This window comes from Tamandua tetradactyla, chromosome 8 (assembly GCF_023851605.1).
Source record: "Tamandua tetradactyla isolate mTamTet1 chromosome 8, mTamTet1.pri, whole genome shotgun sequence".
Classification (NCBI taxonomy): Eukaryota; Metazoa; Chordata; class Mammalia; order Pilosa; family Myrmecophagidae; genus Tamandua; species Tamandua tetradactyla.
Genome location: NC_135334.1, coordinates 2,430,367 through 2,454,982, shown reverse-complemented (window position 1 = coordinate 2,454,982; position 24,616 = coordinate 2,430,367). Strand labels below are relative to the sequence as shown.

Below are 24,616 nucleotides of genomic sequence, written 5' to 3'. Positions count from 1 at the left end.
TTCCCAGACCATGAGCTGTCCAGGATGGAGGAGACAGAATTGGGTAGTCTGGGTCTAGAGAGATTTCTCTTTCCAGTGTGCAGCATTGGAAATTAGCCCTTTCCCCAAGGGTTCTTCCTATCAGACTTCCTACATCCAATTAAAACTCTGTGAAAGCCAACCTGTGATTGAGACACACTCAAAAACTTCAACAGCCCTCAAATAGCAAAAGGTATAATCCCATTTCTGTCAAAAATGTCCCCCAAGTAGAACAGAACCTGGTTGTCTGATTCTTTGCACATCCACCACATTCCACTGATCCACCAAGCCCAGGGAAAGAGGACAAGGGAGGAGAGAATAAAGTGATGGAATGAGGGTCTGCTTGCATAGCTTTCAGCTGTTGCCTACCCTTAAGACACCATGCAGGACAGTTTATAGTGTGCCAACTCATTTAATGCTGCCATAAAGCAACCCATGAAATTCTGACACCCCAATAAAGCCCTTACAACAGCTCACATCTAAAGCCCCTTATTTCTTCCAAATGTCACATCAAAAGTGAAATCAACTAGCCTCTCCGGAGAGTGAGCTCCACACTGCCTTAGTTTAATGGAAAGTCAGAGCCTGCTAAACAATAGGAATGCAGAGAGCTAAAGGATGAAGGAGGCCACAAAACCAAAACAGACTGGCCCCAAACTAAGTCATCATATGCAACTCTGTATGAAAGTGTATACATGTTGGATCAGAATCATTTTGGAATTAGAAAGAAGAAGCAAGATTGATGGGATAGTTCCCTACACAGAGTCACTCATGATTACTGGGGTTCGCTGACAGTGCAAAATTGCTGCTTACCTTCTCCTTATCTTCCCTTTCTATGAAATGGAGATAATGATCTGAGAGGATCCAATTAGGAACTATGTCAATTCACAGTTCTAATATTCTTGGCTCAGCCCTTAAAACTTTTTATTACCTGCCTGCTTCTCTGGATTTCTTCCTTTCCGTGCTCTTTTCTTCCCCCATGGAAAAGGTGCTTTTCAAACTCACCTCTCCTCTTGTGTCATCAGCTTTTACTTAGATGAAGTAAAGTTGAAAAGGAGTAGATTAAAGGGAGTTTCTGCATCCACAGTTTCCCTCTGAGAGTCTTTAGCATCCCATAACTAGGCGATGGCATCCTTCAGTCCTTCTCTCTGGATGCTTTATGGGAATAAACGACCCTGTTAACAAATAGGAGCAGAGATAAATGAAAAAATATGAGGCTGAGATGTGAAAGATGCTGGGAAGGCAATGAAGAAAAAATACACAAGAAGACGATCACGGGTGGCAGAAATGACCAAGGAGGCTCTGATATCACATTGAATCAGGAGGATTACAGACCCTGAGAGTGATTGGGTAAACTGGAAGGTTGGTAGTACCCACAGTTGGATAATAAGTTTTCTCTTCATTCTGGAATCCAAGATGGTGTTATGGTGGCTTGAGCAAGAGCATCAGACAAGCCCTCGTATGAGTCCAAGTTCTACCCTTGCCTTTGTTCATACGACTCCCTCCGACACCTGCTCTATGCTTCTAGAGCCTTCAGGATGGATCCAGGAATCTAGAGAGAGAGCAGCTTCACAGCAGGTGAGACCAGTTCCAAGATTTATGTCTTTCTACTGAATGTGATTCACAATAATAAGACTACTTAAAAGTAGTGCCAAAACCAAAAAAAAAGAAGAAAAGAAAAGATGCAGAGAAAATGGCAAATTTACTTACTTCACCTTCTCTCCCTTGATTCTATGTTGCCTATTCAGTTCTCCCCTTGTACTGACTTTGACTTTTAATTGCATCACATCCCCCATTTGTGTCACATTTCTTCCCCTCTCTCTCACTTCTTCTCAATTTTCTGCTCCCCTTATTTTGCACATGCTGCCCCTCTAAAGCAGTCCCCATGCTCCTTGACTCCTGGTATTCACATCCTTATGTAGACCTCTCCACTCCCGCAAGGTATAGGTGTCTGTGGACACCATGAAGGTGTGCAGAGATGATGGTAGATGACTTCCAAGGTTAGGTTATAAAAGCAACGCTTTCTCCTTGCTCTCTCTTAGGTCACTCACCCTGGGGGCAGCCAGTTGAGGACGCTCACAAAACAGCCCTATGGAGAGGTCCATGTGGCAAGGAGCTGAGGATATGAACATAGAAATGGAGTTGCAGATCACAATCAAGTCTCCAGAAGATGGCTGCAGCCCCAACCTAATGCTTGAGCACTCCAAGGCAAAGCTACCTAGCCAAGCCACTTCTGATCCCTGACTCACAGAAACTGTATGAGATAACAAAGGTGGATCATTTTTAAACCACTAAATTTTGAAGTCATTTATTACCCAATAATAGAGAACTAAGAAAATTTCCTATCATATATTTTAGCCTCTATCATGTATTCTGTTGGTTTGTTAACCATATCATACAAAGACCCCAAAGTTCATACATTTATCTCTGAGAACGATTTTTCAGTACTCATACAGTGGCTTCTATTGATTGTACACGTTTCTTTCCCTTTCAAACTGAAGATTCCACCAAGACTGAATTTCTTGCCTACAATAGGCTCATTCCAGAAGCCCTTACATCTGATTAATGCTCTATTATATTGTTTAATAGGGATTTTCATATTCAGTATCTGCTTCAACCATTATTATAATTTTATGAAGTAAGAAGGGAAGACAAATTAATTCCATTTTACAGATGAGAAAATTAAGATCACGTGCATTTAATTGACTTGCACAAAGACACAGCTAATTAGTGGCAGAACTTCAATTGGAAATTCTGTTTTTATCCTCTGCTCTAGCTCCCTCTTCAAGACAAGCAAATCAAATATCAAGTGAATCTGGCTTTATGACTAGACATCTAAGCAATTCAACATGAATTCAAGTGACATGATTCCATAAAGCACTTTAGACATATAAATATGAAAGCTGAAATGCTACCAATTTTTCCAAATAAAAATAGTACCTTAAAACAACAGTCTAGTCTTATTTCTCCATTTCTGAGGGTTGATGGGCTTAGCTTGATAGTTCTCACGTGGGGTCCCTTATACAGTTACAGTCATACATCTGTGGAGGCTGGAACATCTGAAGACTTCTTCACTGGCTGTGCTGGATGCAAATGCTGGGAGTTGATTGGACATCTCTCTTCATGCATCCTCTCCATGTGGCTAGCTTCTGCTTTTTTAGACACATGAAATCTTAAGGTAATTGAACTTTTTGTATGAATTAAGTGAATTCTTCCCATGCATTCCAAAAGCCAGGGTTCCCAGGCTGCAAGTCTTATGAACAAACCTCAGAATTCCCAGAATGTCACTTCTGCAACATTCTTTTTGCTAAGGAAGTTACTAAGTCCAGTCCAAAGTCAAGGAGACTGTAAAAATTGACTACACCCCAATAAGGTAATACATTCAGAAAAAGAATGACATCACGGTGACCATCTTGGAACAAGCTGCTGGAGTCCACTGGCTCCAACAATTAATGATCTCCCTTCCTGCCAGATACACTCATCCTCTCCCAAGACCACTAAAGTTTCATTCCATTGTAGCAATGGCTCAAAATCCAGGATTTTAACATCTAAGTTAAGACCAGATGCAAATGAACATCCTTTGGTATCAATCCTCACATATGTCTCCTTGAGTTTGATTTCTTTTCAACTGAAGTTCTGTGAATGAAACAGACAAGTTATCTGATTCCCACCTCCAACACACAATATATAATGGTGAGACAGGCATAGCATAACTGCAATAGACCTTATTGTTCCAAAAGAAGAGAAATATGTGGTACATAGCAATCACTGTTTCAAAGCACTTTTGAAATTCTGTTAGGCACATGTTTCCAGTTCTTTGTGTAAGGCCCTGTTCTGCTCCAGGAGAACAGTTTTTCATTTTTATCTCTGGGGTCCAGGTTCAATCCTATAAGTTTTCTTCATTCCATAGAGGTATCCCTTTTTTGTTTTAAACTGAGCAGCCTTCTCAGTTTCCTCCTGCACATGAAAGGCTGTAGGTTAAAGACTTTGTCTTAGCTTGTCAGGCCTGGAATGAGAAATGCCACAGACTGTTTAGTTAAGCAACAACAACGTATTGTCTTGCAGTTTTAGAGAGTAGAAGCCCCCAAATCAGCAGCTCTTGCTTTCTCCAAAGACTGGTGGCTCTCTGGCAATCAATCTCTGTCTCCATCTCATGGCCGTCTGTCTTCTTCAGTCTTCTCCTGTGGCTTCTATTCCTTCTGCTCAGCAGTCTGTCACTGGCTAGATTTTCTCTCCTTAGAAGTGTTGCAGTCATATTGGATTAAAGTCCACCCTGTTTCAGTTGGAATGGATCTATTTTTCTTTTTTGTATGCTGTATGGCAGGGGTCACATTTCATTCTTTTTCCATGTGAGTATCTCCTTATCGCACCATTGTTGAATTTTTTTTCGCTTGTTTGTTTGGAGAGTGCATGGACCGGGAATTGAACCCAGGCCTCCCACATGACCCGCGAGAATTCTACCACTGAACTACCCTTGCATTCCCTGGGACTTATCTTAATAAGATTTTTCAAAGAACCTATTTACACACCCAGAGGACTAGGGGTTAGGACTTGAACATGCCTTGAACATGTTTCAATATGCAACAGACCTTTTTCATTTTATTTCTGCTTATTTTAGTCCAAGCTATTATAAGTCTTTAAAAATTTTTGTGAGCTTCCCATATATCAAGTTATATTCCACAAAATAAGACAAAACCCATACTCCTTTCTTAGATAGCCTCTTTTCATCACTCTTAAGAGTTTTAAAAGTCTCATATATTTTAAAGGATATAAGGTATACCCTTAAGATTCTTTTCTACATGGAGAAAAATACACCTATTGCAAACTATGGACTATGGTTAACAGTAACTTTTAATATTCTTTCATTAACAGTTAACAAATGTACCACACCAATACTATGGGTCATAGTATCGACTATGGTCCTGGGGGAGGGGGATGGATAAGGGATATGGGAGGATTTGGGTTTTTATTTTTTATTTTTATTTCCTTTCTGGAGTAATGAGAATGTTCCAAAATTGATCTTGAAGATGTCTGCACAACTACATGATGATACTGTGAGCCAGTGATTGTATACTTCAGATGGTTTGAATGGTGTATGAGAGTATCTCAATAAAACTATTTTTAAAAAAAAAAAAGGGATTCTTTTCTAGAGAAAAAGTCTAAGAAGCACACATTGAATATTTTAAGATACTCTACTAGGCATGCTGTGATGGTTAGGGTCTGGTGTCAACTTGGCCAAATAATTATGCCCAATTATCTGGCCAGGCAAGAACTGGCCTGCCCATGCTACAAGGTGATTTCATGGCTGGTTGATAAATTGAAAGTCTGGTGTATTAAATCATCAATCAGTTGATTGTATCTGTGGCTGATTACATCTGTGATCAGCTAAGGCATGATCTCACAATGAGATAATCCAATCAGCTGAAGGCTTCTTTAAAGAAGAAGAGAGACGTTTTCACTGCTTCTGCAGCCAACGAGCCTCTCCTATAGAGTTTATCCAGACCCTTCATTGGATACAGTTGGGCTACTCTCCTTCCATGAAGCCTTTCCACATGGCTAGCCTGAGCTTCCTCAGATCATGGCAGACTCAGGGTATTCGAACTTCTTACTCAGTGGTTGGCTTTTTCCAGAATAATCATTCTAAGAGATGCATACCTTGTCTTATAAGCCCCAGAATGTCACTTTTGCTGCATTTTCTTGACAAATAAAGTCACCCAACTAAAGAGGATTCAAGGAGAGGAGAGCAACATGCTCTACCTCTGATGTGTGCACAGAGGAAAAATGAATAATGGTAGCCATCTGTAGATAAACTACCATGACAGAGATTCCCAAATTTTCTCAGTTTACAGCACTCTTAGTGTCTCAGTATCTTTTTTACAATGCCCTTAGACCAAAATAAACAAAATGAAACAAGCTAAAAGCTAAATTAATCAATTGTTAAGTAGTTAGGTCAAACAAACTAATAAGCTTTTATTTCCTCATAACTTAGTAGCTGTTTGAAAAAATACATCTTCATTGAAAGAAAACATATTTTTATTTTATTCTTAAATCACTTACTAGTGCTATATGTGCATCTGTTGGGCACTACAAAAATTCTCAAACCTTGGAATCAGATTGGTTGCTATCAGATGTATCTCCTGTTCCACAATGATCTTTATGAGATACTTGTATTTTTAATTACATAAACCATCAGAAATCTACCTTTACAAATGACTTCATACATTACAATGAATGTAATATGCTGTTGAAATTGCAAACTGCCTTGAACTAGTGTAGATTTGACTGCATCCAATAGATAGCCATGTGTTTTTCTCAAAAATGTAAAAAACCCATGATACCTCTGTGAGTTTACTGTGGCACCTCAAGGTGACTCAGCACAGAGTTTGGGAACCACCAAACCACAACAGTCAAATCCTGAAACAAGAATTTAAAGAAATAGCTTTCATTGGGTTCCAACCTTAACTTCATAACCTTATCTGCTCAATGATGATCAGGCAAAGAAATTCTATAGATTGTATTCGACTTCGATCAACTTCAGTTAAGTTATATAAGCAGTATGAGAGAAAGATTAATTCACTTTCCCTTTCATAGTAGTTAATTCTACAACATATTAATGAAGTCACTGTTCATTTGCACACCAATTCAGGGCAGCATGAAGTTCTTATATTTTTGAGTTTATATCCCCAGGGCTATCACAACTTTCTTATGTCAGTAGTAAATATTCAACAAGTATTTGTTGACTAAATGAATAAATACATGGATGCAGATATTATTCAGAGAAAATGGAGGGCACATTCCCATGGGCATAGGTTAAGGAAAGCAACCTGTGAACCTATGCCATTTCCTTAAGGAATGATTCTTCCAAAGCACAGGTTCTTAATTTTTTATTGACTTGATTCTGAGGGTCCTTGGCCTCTAGCAATTGCGTGGAAAGATATCATGTTTATGCACTTTTCTAAAGAGAGAGTCTATATTTGCTGATCAAAACTTTGGATGTACTCTGAAAATATTTTTAAAAGATGCAAAGTGCCATACTCAGAGGTTTGGAATTAATACATTTTGGGTTGGTGCCAGGCATGGATATTTTTGAAACATGATCCATTTGATTCTGATGTGCAGCCATGGTTGAGTATTACTGGCCTAAAGCCTTGCTATTTTAATTGTGGGTCTACGATGAGCAGCATCTGCATCACCTGGAAATGTAGTAGAAATGCAGATTGTTAATCCCCATTCCAGACACACAGAGTCTACAGAATCAACATTTTAATAAGACCCACAGGTTAGGTTTTTGATAAGCCCATTGAAGTTGGAGAAGTGCTTGTCTATGGTTTTCCTCAAATCATCAGAGGGAGCTGTGCTACAAAATTTTCAGGACCACTGAGGAAATGCTTTCAATATATGATTCTATCTAAAGCCTACCCCGCAGTCTTTGTACCTTTGTTATTGGCTTTATATTGTTTCAGAGATAATGTCTTGTCAAGACCAATTGCAAACAATTAATTCAGAAACTAGCATGACAATGAATCACATCCTGGCTCAAGCCACAGATTACCTATTACTCATAACTGTGCAACTATTATGGATAATTGCTCAATAATAAATCTCAATTATCATGGAGCCAACATAGCATTCATCTTACAGAGTCCAGATAGCCCTTCATGAAGAAGACAGTCGCTGAGTTGTATTAATATTAAAAAAATAAAATAAAAAAGAGAAATTAGAAGGGAAGGAGAAGATAAGAGCAGGATATGGTGTTCCACTTTTCTGAATACTAGAATCTCAGTCCTGATGCTTAAGGTTTTCTGTTCACAATCCTTGGCCTCCTCTAAAACATCTTCTACCATTTCTATGGCTAGTTTGGATAACTAAGGGTGGGAGTTAAGTGGAAATGATGACCAGGAGCAAGAGGAAACTTCCATGAATAGGAAGAAGGTGACCCAGACTGTAAATGTGACTTGACTTTTGTAAATCTAAAATATTCAACTAAATTGAATACTAAATTCGGATAATTTACCAGGTAATTTTCACTGAAATGATAACAGTAAGATAACAACAAAACATCTCATTTTCTGCCTTTTTACAAATTAATTTCAAAACCAATCCACCCACCACATCTCCAAATTTAGATGTTGTGCTGGTTTAAAAGGATGTATGTCCCCTAGAAAAGCCATGTTTTAATCCTAATCCTATTTTGTAAAGGCAGCTGTTTCTTCTAATCCCTATTCAGTACTATATGTTTGAAACTGCAATTAGATCATCTCCCTGGAGATGTGACTCAATCAAGAGTGGTTGTTAAGCTGGATTAGATAGAGACGCGTATCTAAGCACCATTTGGGTAGGCCTTGATTAGTTTATTGGAATCCTATAAAAGAGGAAACATGTTGGAGAAAGTAAGAGATTTTGAGAGAGCAGAGAATGACATAGCCACGAGAAGCAGAGTCCACCCGCCAGTGACCTTTGGAGATGAAGAAGGAAAATGCCTCCCAGGGAGCTTCATAAAACAGGAAGCCAAGTGAGAAAGCTAGCAGATGACACCATGTTCGCCACATGCCTTTCCAGATGAGAGAGTAACCCTGACTGTGTTTGCCATGTGCCTTTCCACCTGAGAAAGAAACCCTGAACTTCAATGGCCTTCTTGAACCAAGGTATCTTTCCCTGGATGCCTTGGATTGGACATTTCTATAGACTTGTTTTAATTGGGACATTTTCTCGGCCTTAGAACAGTAAACTAGCAACTTATTAAATTCCCCTTTTTAAAAGCTATTCTGTTCCTGCTATATTGCATTTTGGCAGCTAGCAAACTAGAACAGATGTATATTTTTAAATTATTGTAACCTTTCTTCTCTGGCTCTGAAAGTAAAGTAGTTTAGTTGAATACTTTAGATTTACAAAAGTCAAGGCACATTTATGGTCTGGGTCACCTTCCTCACCCAGTCACTCTTTTGGAGATTTCTCTTTCAGGTTTAATTTCCATATATTCACTATCTTCATTAAAACCCACTAGCAGTAGAGGGTCTGTTGAGCTTGGTTTGTACCCAGTCTCTGCCTTTCAGAGCTTGTATGCCCCTTGCTCTGTATATGAGGGAGCATAGCAACCTCAACATGCACACTGGGGTACCTATATGTTAGAGGCAGTCTATCAGACGGCAGCCTGAAAGGAGGAAGCAGGACACTAGTCTCTGCTAACACTCCCAGAACTTTCGCTGCAGGCAGAAACAGCTTGCAGACAGCTAAAACAGGATGTGAAACAATCAAATCAAAATGGCCAGGAGCAAAGGGTAAACTGCTTTAAGCCGTACAATAGAACACCCCACAGTAGGTGGATGGAGGGGGAGTCTATTTACTTAGAAGGAGAGGAGGCATTCAAATATCTGTATATGGGGAAATTTCTAAAGCAACCAGCACAAATCCAGGACAAGCCACAAGCTAGGAAAAGACAGATAGAACCTTACACTTTTGTCTAGGGCTAATCTTGATAAGAAGGATAACCTCTGAAAGAGAGCACCAGCCAGCACAGAGTCAATTTTCAAAGAGAGCAAAAGTTATTTTTTGCATTGGTTTGTGGTTTTGTTAGCTTTTGAACTAAAGGAAATCTTTCTCATACCCTTGCTGGTCACAAACTTCAGAAATACATATCTCAGGGACTAGATTCAAGAGTTAGCACATCAAAATATTAAAATGTACTTTGTAACAAAAGATTACAAGACAAATAAGGGAAAAGGAAATGATACCATCCAAAGGAATCAAATAAAAATTCAGAAAACATCAATGAAGAAAACCAGAACTCTGGACATACCACACAAAGACTTAAAAAAATGTTCTTCAGTATGTGGAAAGAAGTAATAGAAAACAAAAAGAATATCAGGAGATAAAATGAATGAACATTGTGAGAATCTCAATAAAGAGATAGAAATTTTTAAAAGGGAGCTATACAGAAATACTGAAGCTAAGGACCACAATATTGAAATAAAAATTGCCTAGAGAGCATCAGCAGAAGATTAGAGACGGCAGAAAGAATCAGTGAACTTGAAATAAGACATTGGAAATTATTCAGACTAAGAAGCAAAAGAAAAAAGAATGAACAAAAGTAAAGAAAGCCTTAAAGCACACGCATTATAGGAGTCCCAAAGGAGAAGAAAGAGAGAAAAGGCTAAAGGAATATTCAAAGAAATAATAAATAATAAATAAATAATAGAAAAACTCTTCCCAAATTTAATGAAAGACATAAATACACATATTCAAGAAACCCAATGAACTCTGAACAGAATAAACTCAAAGACAACAATGCCCAGACATAATAAAATAGTAAAACTGTTGAAATACAGGGACAAGGAGAGAGTCCTGAAAGCTGCAAGAGATATATTCTTCTCTACTGCACATGGATGATTCTCCATGACAGACCATATTTAAGGTCACAAAATAAGTCTCTATTAATTTAAAAGAATTGAAATCATACAATAATATATCTTTTACAATCACAGTGGAAAGCAGCTAGAAATCAATAACGGAAGGAAAAGTGGAAAATTTTCAAATACATGAAAATTAAATAATACACTCAAGCAATCAGTGGGTCAAAGAAGACATCATTGGGAAAATTAGGAAATATCATAAGGTGAATAAAAAAAAAACACAGCATCCCAAAACTTATGGAATACAACAAAGTCAGTGCTGAGAGGGAAATTTATAACTCTAAATGCCTACATTAAACAAGGAAGGTCTCAAACCAGAGCCCTAACCTCATGAAAAAGAAGAGCAAATTAAACCCCAAATAAGCAGAAGGAAGGAATTAAAAAGATTAGAGTACAGCTAAATGAAATAGAGAATAAAAAGGGAGAGAGAGAGAGAGAGAGAGAAAGGAAACCCAAAGTGAGTTCTTTGAACTGATCAATAAAATTGACAAACCTTTAACTAAACTGACAAAGAAAAATAGAGACAGGACACAAATAGCTAAAAGGAGAAATAATACCACTGACCCAACAGAAATAAAAAGGATTATAAAAGGATACTGTATAAGCTAGGGTTCTCTAGAGAAACAGAATCAGCAGGAGATATCCATAGATATAAAATTTATAAATGTGTCTCACACAACCATAGGAATGTACAGTCCAAGCTCTGTAGGGGCAGGCAGCAAGCTGGTAACTCTGATAGAGGTCCTCAATGAACTCTCAGGAGAGACTGACTGGACAACCATGGGAATGTAAGAGCCAAGGTTTGTAGGGTAGGTTGTGAAGCTGGCAGCTTCACAACCTACCCTACAAACCCACAATGAAGGGTCTGGACAAACCCACAATGAAGGGTCTGGACAAACTTCACAAGAGAATCTTGCTGGCTGAAGCACAAAGAGTGACTGTCTCTTCTGAATCCTTCTTAAAAGCCTTCCAGTTATTAGATTAAGCATCACTCATTGCAGAAGTCACTCCCTTTACCTGATTACAAATGCAATCAGCTGTGGCTACAGCCAATGTGATCATGATTTAAGTCCATGAAATGTCCTCACAGCAATAGACTGGCCAGCACTTGCCCAACCAGATGACCTGGTACCACCACCTGGCCAAGTTGGCACATGAATCTGACTGCAACAGATACCATAAACAATCTATTGTATTCCAGCAGATTAGACAACCTGGATAAAATTGACAAGTTCCAAGTAACACACAAACTACTTACACTTCTTCAAGAAGACATAATAAATCTCAACAAATCAATGACAAGAAAGGGGATTAAATAATAACCAAAAACCTCCCAAGAAAGAAAACCTCAAGACAAGGTAGTTCCATTGGTGAATTTTACTATACATTCCAAATAAAAAAAAAAATAACACCAATCCTGCTCAAATTCTTCCAAAAGCTTAAAGAAGAGGAAGCACTTCCTAACTCATTTTATAAGGCCAACATTACCCTAAAATCAAGAACAGAAAAAATATCATAAAAATAGAAAAAGGACCAATATCCCTTAAGAAGATAGATGCAAAAATTTTTCAAGAAAAACTTCCAAACCAAATCCAACAATGAAATAAATAATTATACTCCATAATCAAGTGGAAATTATTCCAGGAATGCCAGGGTAGTTAGACATAAGAGAAGCAACGAATGGCACATGTCACATGAATAGAATGAAGGAAAAAATGTACTTGATCTCTCAATTGATGAGGAAGAGGCAGTCCACAAAATCCAACATGTTTTCTTGGTAAAACTCTCTGAAAACTATAAGTAGAAAGAAATTTCTTCAATATGACAAAGGAAATTCATGAAAAATACACAGGTAGCATCACACTCACTGGTGAAAGACTGAAACCTTTAATCCTAAAATCAGAACAAGTCAACGACACTCACCCTCACCACTGCTATTCAACATTGTATTGGAAATTGTAATTTGAGCAATTGGGCAAGAAAAAAAAATGAAACTATCCAAATTGGAAAGGAAGAAGTAAAACCTTCTCTATTCACAGATGACATGATCTTACATAGAGAAAATTTAAAAACAGAAAAGCTATTAGAGCTCCTAAATGAATTCAGCTAAGTGACAGGGTGCAAGCTCAACATGGGAAAAATGGTGATGTTTCTAGAGAGTAACAATCTAAAGAGGAAATTAAGAAAGACGTCCCATTTAGCCTAGTTAACTAAAATAATCAAATATATAGAAATTAAGTTTATCAAGCAAGTGAAGGACTTGTATAAGGAAAACTATAAAACATTACTGAAAGATTTCAAAGAAGACCTAAACAAATAGAAGGATATTCTGTGTTTATTTATTGGAATACTAAATGTTGTTAAGATGTCAATTCTACCCAAAACAATTTACAGACTCAATGCAATCCCTGTCAAAATTCCAAATGCCTTCTTTGCAGAAATGGAAAGCCAATCATCAAATTTATATGGATGTGTAAGTGGCCCTGAATAGTTAAAACCATCTTGGAAATGAAGAACAAAATTGGATGACTCACACTTCCTGATTTTAAAACTTATCATTAAGCTACAGTAATCAAAACAGATGGTATTGGCACAAGGACAGACACATAGACTATGGAATCAAATTGAGAGCTCAGAAATAAACTATCACATCTATAGTCAGTTGATTTTTACCAGAGTGCCAAGTCCACTCAATGGGGAAAGAATAGTCTCTTCAACATATGGTGCTGAGCAAACTGGATATCCAGTGTACAAGAATGAAGAAGAATTCCTTCTTCACACTATATACAAGATTAATTAAAAGAGATCAAAGAATTAAATATAAGAACTAAAACTATAACACTTGTAGAAGAAACCATAGGGAAGCTTCTTGAGGATTTTGTATTAGTCAATGGTTTCTTAGACTTCACCCCAAAAGTATATGAAAGAAAAGAAAAAATAGATAAATGAGACTTTATTAAGAGTTTTTAAATTGCACACCAAATGTCTTATCATTAAAGTAAAAATCCATTCTACAGGATGGGAGAAAGTATGTGGAAACCACATAACTGATAAACCACATATCTTAATATCCAGATTATCTAAATCATCCTACAAGGCAACAACTAAAAACCAAATAACCCAATTTAAAAATACGTAATGGACTTAAATAGACATTTTTTTAAATAAGAAATACACGTGAAAAGATGTTCAACATCATTAGCCATAAGGGAAAGGCAAATCAAAACTACAATGAGATGCCATTTCATACCCATTAAGATAGTTACTGCTAAAAGGTGGAAAATAACGTGTTGGAGAGGATATGGAATAATAGGAACATTCATTCACTGTTAGTGAGCATGTAAAATGGTGCAGACACAGGGAAAAGGTTTGGTGGCTCCTCAGCAAGCTGAGTATAGAATTACTATATGATCCAGTAATCCCACTTCTAGGTGTATACACAAAGGAATTGAAAGTAAGAATCAAAACAGATATTTGTAATTGATGTTCATAGAGTCAGAAGGTGGGAACAACCCCAGCTGTCATTTAACAGATTAATAGACAAAAAAAACGTGGTGCATACATACAATGAACTGTTATTCATCTGTAAAAAGGATGAAAAATCGATGACATGACAGGATTGCTACAAGATCCAGCAACCCCATTATTGAGTATATACTTGGAAGAACTGAAAGTGGGGACATGGAGGTTTTGGTGGAGGTATTCACAATTCACAATTAATGGAGATGGCCCAAGGGTGCATCCAGTGATGAATGAAAGGAGAACGGTGATATATACATACAATGGAATATTGAGTGGCTGCAAGAAGGAATGAAGTTGTGAAACATGCAACTAGGTAGATGGGCCTTGAGAATATATGTTGAGTGAAATAAACCAGAAGTGAAAAGATGAGCATTATAACACCTCATTAATATGGACTAACTATAATGTGCAAACTCTAAGAATTGAGCCTGAGAGCATAGATTATCAGGGGAACGCTTATTGTAAGTGTTCCTAGATTGTAAACTCTTACAGCAGTCACATCTATTCCTGAGTCGTAAAGGTTATTTCTAAATTCTGAGATGCTGAGCTCTTTGTGTATAATCTGGTCAGTCCCTGAAACTTTGGGTGTCTGTGTGATGCCTGAGACGCAGAGCTAGAGTTCTGCAGCTCTTAGAGGCAGCATTATCCTATACAGCAACTGTTTAAAAAGCTGAAAAAGAGATCAGACTTCAATCAGAGATGTGAATGAAGGAGATCTAGTCAGGACTAAGATAAATCAGACTAAAGGGTAAAAGCTTCAACTTCTGTGTGAGACCAAAGGGAGAAATGTTCATTTAGTACAAAAATTATATTTTCTGTAGCACACTATCCAATTTAATTTGCATGCTCAGGTTATTTGAACACCATAATTACATGGAACCATCAACAGGGAGTGAGATCTTGTGGGTTTCTATGGGTTAGTGTGATTCACCAATACATCCTAGAGCAATTTGGGCAGAGAATGAAAACTATTTGCAAAGCCCCCTTGAGGGGAAAAATGTGGAAATATTAAACTTCCCCATCTGAGGAATTCCATATATTCTCATAAGCATTGGGGACTCTAAACTTAATAGGCCAAGCCCTCTATCTTGGGGATTGTCCTTATGAAACTCATTCCTGCAAAGAAGAAGCTAAGTCTACTTATAACATGCCTGAGAATTACCCCCAGAGAACTTCTTTTGTTGCTCAGATGTGGCCTCTCTGTAAGCCAAACTCGGCAGGTGAACTCATTGCCCTTCCCACTATATGGGGCATGACTACCAGGGATGTAAATCCCCCTGGCAATGTGGGACATGACTCCTGGGAAAAGCCTGGCCCTGGCATCATGGAATTGAGCAGGTCTGCTTGACCAAAAGGGGAAAGATAAATGAAACAAAATAACGTTTCAGTGGCTGAGAGATTTCAAATAGAGTTGAGAGGTCATTCTGGAGGTTATTCCTATGCATTAAATACATATTATTTTTTGTTTTTAGTGGATTAGAATTGCTGGAAGGAAACACTTGAAACTATTGAACTGCAATTCAGTAGATTCTTGAAGATGATTGTATGACCGTGTTGTTTTTGCAGTGTGACTGTGTGATTGTGAAAACCTTGTGGCTGACACTCCCTATATGTATGGACAGATGAGTAAAAAAATAAGGACAAAAAAAAATCAATAAAAGGAGGAATGAGGGTATGGGATATTTTGGGTGTTCTTTTCCATTTTTGTTTTTATTTGCATTCTTACATGCATTTTTCATAGGAAAAAATGTTCAAAAATTGATGGTGGTATGAATGCAAAACTATATGATGACACCGTGAACTATTAATTGTATACTTTGGATGATTATAGGGTATGTGAATATATCTCAATAAGATTTCATTAAAATGTATATTTGGGAGAGATAGTCTTTATGGCTTAAATACAAATCAAATAGAAATAATAAATATGACAGCTTTAACTGTATAAAAATTCTGTACATAAAATAAATGAACAGAGTAAAAATTTAGATGAGAAAAACATCTGCAACATATATTACCAAAGACTTAAAATATTGTCAATAAACTTTTAAAATATGTATATACACTCTTGAAAAAAAATAATTCTATAACATGGATGAACCTTGAAAGCATCATATGGAACAAATGAGTCAGGCACAAGGGCAAATATTGTGTCTCATTTGTATGAAATAATTAGAATATGCAAATTCACAAAGTCAGAAACTGGAATACAAGTTCCAAGAAGCTGGAGTAGGGGCAGGGAATCAGAAGTTAACGCCTAGCTGTTTCGATTTGGGGTGATGGAATACTTTTAGTAATGGATAGTTTGATGGTAGCACAACATTGTAAATGTAATTTATGCCACTGAATTGAATATTTAAATACGGCTAAAAGTGGGAATTTTAGGTTGTATGTATGTTACCAGAAAACAAATGTAAACCATAGAATTCTACAATACAAACAGTGAACAATGAATATAATATTGTTATTTCATCAGTTGTAACAAAGGCACTGCACTGTGCTGGTTTGAAAGAATTTGTGCACCCCAGAAAAGCCATGACCTAATCCTAGTCCAATCTTGTGAGAGCACCCATTTCTCTTAAATCCTATTCAGCACTGTATGCTGGAACTTGATTAGATTATCTCCACACAGATGTGACTCGCCCAATTGTGGATATTAACTTTTTTTTCAATCTACTCAATTTATTTTAATGCTTGTTTCCCCTATTATTTGTTTATTTTTTATCTATATTTTTTTACTCATCTGTCCATACCATAGATAAAAGGAGCATCAGACACAAGGTTTTCACAATCACACTAAAATATATATATATAGCTAAAGCTATATCATTATACAATCATCTTGAACAAACATGGCTACTGGAACACAACCCTACAGTTTCAGGTACTTCCCTCTAGAAACTTCAATACACCATAAAGTAAAAAGGGGATATCTATGTATGTGTAAGAATAGCCTCCAGGATAACCTCTCAACTCTGTTTGAAATCTCTCAGCCACTGACACTTTATTTTGTCCCAATTCTCTCTTTCCCTTTTTGGTCAAGAAGGTTTTCTCAATCCCATGATGCTGAGTCCTGGACCACTGTGGATATCGCCTTTTGAAGACAGGGAGATGTGACTCCACCCATTCCACGTGGGTCTTGATTAGTTTACCGGAATCCTTAAAAAGAGGAAACATTTTGGAGAGATTCCCTTTTTAGAGCCACAACACAGCCCTCACAGCCAGAGACCTCTGGAGATGCAGAAGGAAAACACCCCCAGGATAGCTTCATGAAGCAAGAAGCCTGGCAAGGAAGCTAGTAGATGTCACCACGTTCCCCACGAGCCTTTCCAGTGGAGAGAGAAACCCTGAACCCCATCGGCCTTTCTTGAGTGAAGGTAACCTCTTGTTGGTTACTTAATTTGGACATTTCTATATCCTTTTGTGGCCTTAGAACTGTAAACTAGCAACTTAATAAATTCCCCCTTTTTAAAAGCTGGTTCACTTCTGGTATACTGCATTCCAGCAGCTAGCAAACTAGAATACACATTATTGTGGAAACTCTAATCTCTGCATCAATTTCCTGTATACCTACATCTTTCATAGCAAAAAACAAAAAACTCTATGAAGAAAAAGCTCATATTATCCTCATTTTACAAATGAGAACATCCAACTCTTTAAGACAAAATTGTTCTAGACTCTCCAGCATCATACCAGGTTGGGAAAACCTCAGATATAAGATAGCTGGGAAGTGGTATTCAATCTGACCTATAAATATCAGTGATTACACACCCCAGTGCAAAGGCCACTCACTAACCCAAATCAGAAAAGAGAAAAATGTCCCAGACTTCTCCATTTAGTGCCTGCTAGGAAAGAGGCCACTGGAGGGCACTTTGGTAAATGGAGCTTCCTAGGTCTGCCTTTAGTGATTGAGGGAGCCATCCATCCTGAAGCTTGCTCAACTGGCAAGACTCAAGGGTCTGCCTAGTTCTGATGGGTTGGGGATGCTGGACCCTGGAAATAAGCTTTCCTTACCACTGTGCTTCACTCAGACCTCCTACATCATTTCCAGAGCATTAAGCAGCCCGCAACCTGAGAATCCTGCTGCCGGGTGACATCTGTAACATCTGACATCATTTAGAAGACACTGCAGGGGTAAAAGAGTACTTTTTTGATCGGGGACATAAATAATTCTGAGATAGAAATTAAGTTTAAAAAAACTTTTTTTTTTTTTTTTACCAAATGGATATTTTCAGGGTCTGGCTTCTCCAGCCAGGCTGCTGTGAGGAACTCTGTTTCACATTGTGGAGGAGGTAACTTTGAACAGTTAATACCAAGAAGGTGCTATGAGGAATGGTGAGGCAATAAAGGGAACTTCAGGCTGTTTGGACACCCTGTTAGAGTTTAATTATACTCTGAATAGCCTTAGTATATAAAACAAGGGACTGTATAATACAGTGACTCCTGTTATGGACAGTGACTATGGTTAATTGCACAAATATAAAAAATGTTCTTACCTGAATTAGAACAAATGTACATGACTATTACAAGGTGTTAATAATAAGGTGGTAATAATGCAAACTACAGACTATACTTAGCAGTGATTTGATAGTGTTCTCTCATCAGTTTTTACAAAGACTAAGTGTCAGTAATAGGGGGCAGGTATAAGGGGTTTGGGGTTTATCTTTTTAGAGCAATGAGAGTGTTCTTAAATTGATTGTGGTGATGGATGAACAATTTTGTGATTACACTGAGAGTATTGATTGGATGGATTGGATGGTATGTGGATAAAACTGTCTTAAAATAGTAGAGTTATAAAAAGTGCTATCACCAATTGTAACAAATGTTCCACACCACAGTAAGGTGGTGGTGGTGATGCAGTGGCGTATGGGAATCCTGTATTTTACACATGACTGCTCTTTTATAAAAAGTGGGGGGAAATGGGAGAGGACAGACACAGAGAGACTGTTCAGGAGAAAAAAATCCCTTAATTTCCAGAGAAGCTCATGGAGACCTGGGGAGGCTGCATATCTTCTGCTAAGAGGCTCCCTAAGACCTTCTTCTTCTCCATCTCAGCCCCTTTTGGCCACATGGATAAAGACCGTGCCTGCTGCTTTGTCTTTTCAAACTCAGCATCCGTGCTAGACAAAGAGAAAATAATCAAAAGTTTTAGCTTCTTTCTAAAATTTGCAGAAGCTGCTACCAGACCTTTGGCAGCCACTAGGATTCCACAAGCACTCCATCCATCTCACCTCTGATTCTCAGAGCAGGATGGTGCTGGGACTATGCCTTCCACAGTAACCCTCCTAGAGTGGTCCACTGCCTGAGGCTGCCTGGCTCCAGGAACCATAAGCATGCTGGTTTGAATCTATTGTGTACCCCAGAAAAGCCATGTCCTTTAATCCTCATTCAGTATTACTGGTGGGAGCTTTTTTGATTAAACATGGAGATGTGACCTGCCCAATGGTGAGCGGTTACTTTTGATTAGATGGTTTCCATGGAGATGTGTCTCCACCCATTCAAGGTGAGATTGCTTACTGAAGCCCTTTAGGAGGGAACCATGCGGAAAAGCTTCAGACTCCACGCAGCCAAAGACCTTTGGAGTTGAAGGAGGAAAGTGCCCCAGGGGAGCATCATGAAACAAGAAGTCTGGAGAGAAAACTAGTAGATGTTGCCAGTTCACCAGGTGTCTTTCCAGTTGAGAGAGAAACCCTGACTGTCATCCACCTTTTTGAACAAGGTATCTTTCCCTCAGATTGGACATTTCTATAGCCTTGCTCTAATTTGGACATTTTCACAGCCTTAGAACATGTAAACTTGCAATTTAATAAGTTCCCCTTTATAAAAGCCATTCCGTTTCTGGTATATCGCATTGCAGCAGCTTGCATGCTAGATAGATTTTGGTACTGAGAGTAGGATGCTACTGCAGTTTGCAAATACCAAAACATGTTGGAACAGCTATTTAAATGGATAAGGTGAAGATTAAGAGTTGTGAGGTGTTTGATAGAGAAGGCCTAGAATGCTTTGAAGAGACTGTTGGTAGAAATGTGGACTCTAATGATACCTCTGACAAGACTTTAGGTAGAAATGAGGAATGTGCCATTGCAAACTGGAATGAAAACAACCCTTGCTTTAAAGTTGCAGAAATTTTATCAAAATTGACTGCTGGCTTTAGAGGGAAGGCAGATTTTAAAAGCCATGAACTTGAATATTTAGCAGAAGAGATTTCCAAATTAAGTGTGGAAAGTACAGCCTGGTTTCTCCTTGCAGCTTTTAATGAAATGCGGCAGGAAAGAGATAAGCTGAGAACTGAACTCTTAGGTATAAAAAAACACAAACAGAAATTGATGGTCTGGAAAATTCTGGGCTTCCAGAAAGGGAGACCCCAGAGAATAGTGCCCCACATGAGGAATTAACCAGGCGTGGAACCAGTCAGCCATTCCAGAAAAAGCCAGGATTGGAAATGGAGTTGTCCAGGAAGGACTTGCGAAAACTCCTTTTGTCTGATGGGCCTGATCCCAGTATATTGCACTGAAAGTCAACAAGAGTGTTGTGAGATCTGTATAAACAGAACCACTGCCAATCTGGAGTGAAAGTCTCAGAAAAGGGGCAAAATGAAGGTAAAATGTCTTCAGAGGCAGAACCATGGAGGCTGAGGTCTGAAGTCAAGAACTCTTGGGCCAGGAGACCAGACCCACCCAAGTACTTGGAGAGGGTGCATTTGCCCCAAAGGCAGAGGATAGGCCTTCCACCTCACTGCAGTGGAAAAGTGGTGCCGCCTCAGGCCTCGGAGAGAGTGGAGCACATTCCTGGGGGATTTGGGAGACCCTGGCTGCTGCCACATGAAGGGGTGGATCGTGTGCCCCGGAGATGGCAGAAAGCCTGGGCGCAGACTCGATGCTTACAGAGGGTGGAACAGAGAAAAAGGTGGTCTCCCCAGCCTCCCCCAAGGTTGCCTTCAGAGAGAAGCAGGCCACTGTGTACGTCCTTAGAAAGGGTGGGACTGCCACTTTCTAAAGCCCCAATATAAATAACACTCGGACTTTGAAATCTAGTGAAGCTTGCCCTACAGGTTTTCAAAAATGCTTGGGTCTGGTGATCTTTGTGATTTCTCCCTATGAAAATGAGAATACGTATCATATGGTTGTCCCTCCTTTGTATGTTAGCAGCAAATAACTTGTTCTGAGTTTTACAGGTCCAGAGCCAGAGGAGAATTTTGCCTTAGGACAGACCATGCCTGTAGCTGACTTTGATGAGATTTTTGTACTATTTCTGACTTTGTATTATATATTTATCATTACTAAAATGGTATAAAACTTTCTGATGTTGTGATGAAATGAATATATTTTGCATTTGGAAAGAACATATCTTTTGGGGGTCCAAAGTGTGAAATGTGCCAGTTGAATCTGCTGTGTACCCCATAAAACTCATGTCCTTTAATCCTCATTCAATATTGCTGGGTGGGAGCTTTTTAATTATATATGGAGATGTGACCTGCCCAATGACAGGTGGTAACTTTTGATTGGATGGTTTCCGTGGAGATGTGCCTCCACCCATTCAAGGTGGGGTTGTTTACTGGAGTCCTTTAAGTGGGAACCATGTGGAAAAGCTTCAGAGCCCACACAGCCAGAGACCTTTGGAGATAAAGAAGGAAATCACCCCCCACCCCCATCCCAGGAAAGCTTCCTGAAACAAGAAGCCTGGAGAGAAAGCTAGCAGATGTAGTCATGTTCACCATGTGCCTTTCCAGTTGAGAGAGAAACCTTGAACATCATCAGTCTTCTTGAAACAAGGTACCTTTCCTTGGATGCCTTAAATTGGACATTTTTATAGCTTTGCTTTAATTTGGACATTTTCAGGGCTTTAGAACATGTAAACTTGCAAGTTAATAAATTCCCCTTTTTAAAAGCTATTCCGTTTCTGGTATATCACATTCCAAACTTCGCAAACTAGAACAGAAGGGCTGCCTGAGAGTCATAGAATCCAAGCGTTTACCCCAACGCACAAACCATTCTTAGCTCTATGAATTGAGCAGGAGCAGACATTGAGAATGAACAAGATATCCCAATATTTTTCATTCCATAACCATCTCAGCCTGAACAGGATGCCTACTAAGCTGAGTACTGGAATTTTAGAGCACTGGTACTGGAAGGGGAGGCCTCAGAGATCATCTAGGGGCCATTCATTTCACAGATGAGGATGCTGTTTCTTCAGACCACACAGCTAATTAGCAACAGGATCATAAATTCTATGAAGACTTGGAGCATAAGGATTTGTTCATCATAGTACCCCCAATGTGTAGCAAGAGCCTGCCCGCAGCACATACCTACTATGTTTCAGAAACTGCATCAAATCCCCTGGAAGGTACAGAGGATAAGTTGCAGACAAAGCCAGTGAGGAACACTCCACCTAGTGGGGGACACTGGGACATAGAAGACAAACTACCAGCAATGTCTTTCTTGTTTTCATCAATACATAGTAATGTGCACAATAGAAAATTCAGAGGTAGCAATAAATAATGTCGCCTTGGGCATTACAGTTACCTAGTATACCAGAATTGGCACTCAGAATAAAACAATGGTAAATGAGACTCAAATCCTACCCTAAAAGAGTTCACCATCCAGCATGATATTCAAAGAGTTAATTCCAATAAAGGCAGAGTGCACATGACCCAGGAAAGGAGGAAGTCAGGAAAAGACCTGCAGACGATGTGAAATATGAATTGAAATGAATGACAAAATGAATTTAGCAGATAAAGGTGAGGGACGTAAGATGAAAGGCAAAAAAGACATTCTATCTAAGAGGAACAGAATGGCTGGCTCAGGTTTGACATAATTAAGATGAAGCACAATTTTTTCAAGGGAAAGGCAGTTCTTGCTATAAGTCCAAATTTAGCCAGAAAGTGCCAATTTGTTGGTCCTGGATCTTGAGAGCTGTGAGAACCCACTGAAAAGTTTTAAACAAAGAATTGAGATGACCAGGGTTTTTTTTTTTTTTTGATCCTCTGAGCACAGATTAAGGAAGGGCAAATAGTGCAAGGCAGGAGGCTGGGGTTCCTATTAGGGTTGTTGAAATAAATCAGATGGAAAATAATGTTCAACATTTCTTAAATTAAATAGTTTTTAAACTATTTAAATAAATAGTTAAATAATGTTAAACTCCATGACAATCTGATTAAATGCTTTTAATTCCACGATTTAAAAATAAACCAAAAATGACAGTGGCCTGCAATAATGCTGTGGGTGAACTTGAGGGATAGTAAGTGGACACATTGGCAAAAACTGATAATTGCTTAAGAGTGGGGGAGAAGAATAGGAAGGAGTCAAAGACTCAGGTTTGGGCAACTGAATGGAAGTGTCATGGACAGTTGAGGGAGCAGAAGAGGAAGAGAAAAGTGCGAGGTGGGTTGTGAAGATGTTAGCCAGGAGATGGCATTAGGATTGGACCTAGAGGTTGAACTGGAGTTTTACAGAGACAGAAAAAATAGCTATGAGATGGCATGCCATGTCCACAGAGGAGGGTTGAAATCTCTTATATTCTTCATCACATACATGGAGAGATAGTGGGAGGGGGAAAAAAGAAGAGAAGTGGAGAAAGTGAAAGACCAGTCAAGTTCATTACTAAGGAAATCATCCTGGGGAAACTTCTGGTAATCATTATCTTAGAATGCAGTTCTCCTTGTTCTACTCAACACATAAAGGATGAACATAGAGGATGGGGTTGGAGGGTGGACACAAGCATTAGAAAAGGCGCAGACACACAGAGGATGCTGCCACCGTTAGTATCGCCCTAGGAGGAGCCTTCTGCAGACCCGTCCCCAGCTGCCTTCAATACAAAGTAAAGAAAGAAAAGCGGGTGAAGGAGCGTCTGGCAAGTCCGATAAAGATGGATGGAAGGGAATGAGACAGAGGCACCTGCCGGCATTGTGTCAGCTCCAACTCTCCAGCTCAAAAAACAAACTCATTAATTATCCACCAGCCTGGGCTGAAATAGCCCCAGTGTAAATACTCCCACACACCCAGCTCTCAGTGAGACAAACAGCCCTGAGGAAAGCACACCATGGGCTCTGCTGCTAACGGAATGTATAACCAGCTCTGCCGTGGCTCACACACACAAAAATGTGCTTCCCCAAAAGACATAGACTGCAGAAAGCAAAACTTCACCTGGACCCTCCTTATTTCAGACAAAGCAAAACCTAGGCTTCTTCTCAGGCATTTCCTTCATTCTGCATTCTTTCTGCCCAAGTTCTTCAAGCAGAACAAATAAATTAATAAACAACAAATAAATCTCCCAGACTCACACACATGCATGCACATGCGCACGTGCGCACGCACATACACATTGATTGTCTTGCTGATGTACTCCAATACTTTCTGATTATGAGCTCATACAGGGCATAGGCTACCTTTGCCAACAGTCAGAGGGTAGAACCATTTTTCCGCCAAATCTACTCATCTCCCCATATTCCCAGCCTCAGAGCATGGTCCTCCTCTCCTCCTAGCAGCCCAAGATACATACTAGTGTCTCATCCTCTACTTTCACTCACCTGCCTCCACTCCCATACCCAATCTGCCATTGTGCCCTCCATGTTCTAACTGTCTTTGTTGTTATCCTCTCCACCCTGGTTGGTAAACTCTGGCTTTAGCCACCACCATCTCTAGCCCACATTTCTGCAATTGGCCTTCCTGCCA

General features: G+C 39.0%; 1 long non-coding RNA gene across 1 annotated transcript in view; it reads right to left on the bottom strand.

The window, feature by feature from the left end:
* The window catches only part of LOC143643148 (uncharacterized), a 67,015-nt gene that overhangs the window by 17,147 nt on the left and 25,252 nt on the right, over positions 1-24,616 (bottom strand). The window contains exon 2 of the long non-coding RNA XR_013156152.1: positions 1,021-1,190. This is a non-coding gene — a long non-coding RNA (uncharacterized LOC143643148). The remainder of the gene's footprint in view (positions 1-1,020; positions 1,191-24,616) is intronic.